Source organism: Apis mellifera, linkage group LG5, assembly GCF_003254395.2.
Source record: "Apis mellifera strain DH4 linkage group LG5, Amel_HAv3.1, whole genome shotgun sequence".
NCBI classification, from domain to species: Eukaryota; Metazoa; Arthropoda; class Insecta; order Hymenoptera; family Apidae; genus Apis; species Apis mellifera.
In genome coordinates, this window is record NC_037642.1 from 5,438,572 (window position 1) to 5,443,438 (window position 4,867).

At 39.8% G+C, this 4,867-nt stretch overlaps 1 protein-coding gene across 1 annotated transcript in view; it reads right to left on the reverse strand.

Moving 5' to 3' along the window:
• LOC724925 (delta(14)-sterol reductase) overlaps window positions 1–4,645 on the reverse strand; it is a 47,446-nt gene extending 42,801 nt beyond the window's left edge. Inside the window, exon 1 of the mRNA XM_026440773.1 lies at window positions 4,049–4,645. The gene's annotated coding sequence lies outside the window, so the exon portion shown is untranslated. The remainder of the gene's footprint in view (window positions 1–4,048) is intronic.
• Between the last annotated feature and the right edge of the window lie 222 nt (window positions 4,646–4,867).

Genomic DNA, 4,867 nt, shown 5'->3' on the forward strand with positions numbered 1-4,867 from the left:
ACGAGGATCCTAATGTTTCCTAATCTTCCAACAAATCAAACCAAATCGAAAATTACTCGCTTGCCTTGATTTCCAAATCGTTCCTTCCTTCGTCTCTCTCCGCCACGCTCTTCGTTCCAGGACGGGATCCATCCGAGACGAGAGAGATTCTCGTTTTCGAAATTTGGTGTCACGGTGTCGCAGCCTCGTCGAGATAAGTTCAAAGAAGAAGGTCGCGGAGGGAGACGCGTGTTTAACGAACGGCAATAATTTATGGGCGGGCACGAGTGCAAAAAAGCTGGTTGCGCTCCACCTTGCCGCTCCACGGCGACTTGGGAGGCAATGAGCGAAGTCATAAATACCGGGAAGGATGGCAATTCGCTTTTACGGCCGAGGGCCCGGTTGCAACCCTCCCAATTGCTTTTTTCCTATTGCCGCGTTCCACTCGGCGAGATGATTGAAAAAAATGCGCCGCATCCCTCTTTAAAATCGGGGAAATCCGCGCGGATTTCCGGCGAATCGTGGCCGGTTGGTCCTCGAGACGTATCCCGATTGGCTGCCCTCCTCAAGGATCTCTCCTTCGCGGGATAAAATTTGGCCCAAGTTCGCATCCTTTTCTTTTTTTTGTTTTTTACGGATAAACTCGGATGAAATTCGATCGAGCCGATCCCTCCCTCCTCGTCGTGGCTGGGAGGAAAGGCAACGATCCAGGTGAGAGAGGTGGTATTGCCCTCGAGAAGTCGATTAAGAATTCGTCTGCCCTCCGAGTGACCCTCTTTTTTTTCATTGAAGGGGATTAAAAAAAAATTAGTTCTTACCGTGGATAGGATACTCGTTTTCTTAACGAACCGATCTTATTTTTCAAGATAAAATTCCCTCTAATAAATTGGATCCGCTTGTCGAGATCGATTCGATATATACTTTCGATTACGATAATGTAACACCCACGAATTGCAATCTTTCTATACAATAGCCCTTTCTTCGAGAAGAGAGCCAATTACCCGACCTCTTTGCCCGAAAGAGTAAACCGCACTTTAAACCATCCCCGAACTATCTTTCTCGCCTATTCAACCGGTCCTTTTTATATCCATCCCATGGAATCGTCCTCTCGCCTTCCTATTCTGCAGGAGGAATTGAAGGAAGGACAACCACGAGGGAGGATGAATAAAGAATAAAGGAGCGAAGAGAAAAAAAAGTGCGAGAAGTAGGTGGAAGTATCGAGTGGTGGTGGAGGAGGAGGAAGATGATGATGATGAGAGAAGGCGAGGAAGGCAAGGGTTGAAACACGTTGAAGAAACGAGGGTCGACTTACACGGCGGTGTGTCTGGAAGGCAGAGCGGGGTGTCTGCTTCCGACTGCAGATACATTGCGACATGGAACTAGGGGTTAGTGTAGGGGGGTTTCGTGGTGGCGCGAGAGGGGTGAAGGGACCGGCGACGAGGGTGGTGGGTCGCTCGGGGCTCGAAAGGGGGATGAAATGCGCCGCGACGCGCTGCGGCGAAGCCAGACGGAGACGGACTCAGTTTCTGCTCCGCATCCGCAGCATCCTCCCTCTCCATCCTCCCCTCTTCCTCTCCTCTTCCTTCGCTCTTTCTCTCCCTTCCACCCGAAACGACTTTTACTCCGGTCCCTCCTCCTTCTCCTCCCTTTCCTTCTCTTCTTCCGGCTCTAGCGTGTTTCCCTTTTCCACGCGCCCGGTGTCTCGCTCTCTTTCCATCCCCCTGTCTCCGTCTCTCTCCGTTTCACCCCCCGCGACTCAAACCACCGCGGTCCAGTCGAGTGTTGGCCCGTGTACCGAACGGTTCACCTCGTGGCTCGTTCGTCTCGCACCGACAGCTGCGTGACGACTTCGAATCGTTGGTCAAGGATCCGATTTCCCATTGCCGGCTTCCTCCACGTCGAGCGCATTGTTCGGGATCGAAAGGATCGAACGGGGATGAAGAGGAGGTTCTATCCGAGTGGTTGGTGGCAGGCAACGCGACCAGTGTGAAAGCCAGCGACCGGGATCCACGTGGTGTTGACGTGAAAGGTAGAAGGGATACTTTCACCGGTAAAGGGTGGAATGGGATTCGAAGGTGCATTGCTATTGGATGGCTTGACCAATACGAGTTTCATGTTCGAATCACATTTGTTCGTAGCGTGTGCGTGTGTGTGTGTGCGTGTGTGCGTGTATTCTTGAAGGATTTATACATGATACAGTGTTTAGAATGAGAAAGAAAGTTAAATAATTTGATTATTGTTTGCGTTGATATGTATATTTCCTTGAAATTTTACACGCTAGCATGTTGAACGGGATGATTTATAATTTTTTTCCAAACTTTCGTAAAATATATTGTTGCACGTGATTGGAAAATAAATGTTGGATATTCGTTTCTATCTAGCTAGATATATTCGAATAGATACGATCGAATAAAATATCTTATTCTTTTTTATTATTTTCAATGTTTTTATTCGAAGATCGATGTACGAAATATTTTAAAATATCAATTTTCGTAATTCGAAAAAGTTATTCCCTCTAATTATCCAGAGAAATAAATAGACCTAGTTTATGCTGTTTCTAACAAGAGAAGAAGCGTCTCATCTTATTAGAGTCTAGTCTCTTCAAGCTTTTCACCCCAATATGTAAAACACGAAGAAAGAAACAAGAAGAAACTCTATGACCGAAGAAACACTCATCGCGAACTCATTCTTTCTACTAACGAAATTCTTTTTTTCCATTTCTTTTATTCTTTTTCCGAGACGCGCTATGTAACAAGCTACCGCATGCTCAGTTTTTAAGAGGACCGGAAGTAGTTCTTTCGTACGCTTTTACCATATTACAAATACATACAAATACACTTAACGTCGCTTAACGTTCTTTGTATTCTGGTCAGACGCGGTTAAAATTGCGTGTAGTTTGATTGAAATCAAAGATTGAAAATGAGCTATTGGTGTCCACGTGTCACGAATTCGAAATTGCAATAAGTCAGTTTGGCCAGCTTCAACACATTGTATGCATTTATTTTACGCAATATCAAATTTGAATTATATTTACGATATTAAAAAAATCCGATTAAATGTCGATTCTTTGATTTTGAGCAATTTGTAAATATATGAGCGATAATCATCAGCGCGCGAATCTCATTTTCGATAGAGTATCAAATATAGAATGTTTAAAAAATTGCGTTTTTCTAATTTCAAAATTAGAAAACGAGAAATATTTTCGTGCTTTTCATTAATTGAAATAAAATTGAATTTATTCACATTTGTTTTCGTAATAATTATGAATATCGATATTAATGACATATTTATATCTATAAAATATGCATGATTTAATGAAAGATTGATCAAATCTTCGGATATCGGATCTGAATAAACTAAATCACTTGATTTCTTTTACACAAAAGAATTCAATTATAGCCTTTTCAAATACAACGACTACTCGATAATAACCGGTCCTGATCTCGGCTCTATGTTTCTAACCTTTTTTCTTTTTGCCTACATTAATCAAATTAAAATTCCCGCTCGTGATCGGTGAATAGTTTTTAAGCCATGTAAACGAGTTTAACGTTCCTTGATTTTTAGTTATTCCCTTTTTCTTGAATTTAATTTAATTTAACATGGAGAATTAATGTTTATCGATTTTCCATTATGGAATATCGAAAGTGTAGATAATGTTCCATAATAGATGTTATATATCTTAAAATTGATAAATCGAATTTTATAATTTAATAATCGAATATCCTATAATTTTCTTCATTGTTTAAAAAAACACGATATTTATAGTGGATAATTATAGTTGTGATAGTTGTTATAAAACACGAGTAATAAATATCATAAATTATGTTCAGCCATATTGTCATAACCAAATAGTACATGCGTGTTATAGCTTCATTTATATCGCGATGAACACTTCTAAATTAGAAAATAATTAATCTATCAAAATTTCTGATTCGTTTCTTAACATTTATGATTCATTAATTTTTTATTTTAACTTTATTTCGCTTGAATGCACAATGAAAAGACATTCAAAAGAAGGGAATTAAAACAAAGAATGCATCGTTTGTCACTTGAAATTCATCGTTCATACCTGATGTGTTAACCGACGAGAGACCATTGTGCAGTTTGCAGGCGTATAAAATAGAATGCTGCATTAACGTTCAGCCAAGCGTGTCCCAAGAGTGCTCAGTTAATGGGTTAATTCTTCCAAATCTAAAAGGATCCAGTATTCGTAGTAGTAACAGCACAATTAATACACTTTTCGATTATTAACGCCATTAATTTTATTCTCGTTTTATCACAACTGCGCGCGTTTATCAAAATGGCGGCAAAACGAGATCTCGAATTAGAAAAGCGCGGTAAAATTACCACAAACTATATTATATATATATATATGCGTGCTTTTCAGGAATATCAACATCGATAAAGTCGTGAAATCGGCTCGAGGGTACTGGTACGAAGAAGAGGCACTCAATTCAAGCACTAGTTACATGTATTGTGCTAATATAAAAACGGCACTGGCAATTTAATGCGATTGCTTCCATTTTCGATAATCATATGGATCGATTTTCACCATGACTGTGTAATTTTTATTAGTCATAATTTATTTGATATCACTGATTATTTTTATAAATGAAAAATATTATTATGATGCCGTCGTAAAACTACGTGGTAATTGTTATATTTTCGAATCTTTCGCGAAAATTTAATACGCAATAATTTGTTACACGTAAGACTAACACTTATATTTCGCAAAATATGTGACACACTTGATCGACGATCGTTAGCATATTTGTTAATTTCTATTAAACTGGTGGCGCCTCCTTTGAATATACTGAAAGAAGTTCAGAATTTCATGAAATAGTAAAAAGGGGGCGTGATGTGGAAAATTTTAGAATCGCTAATAGGT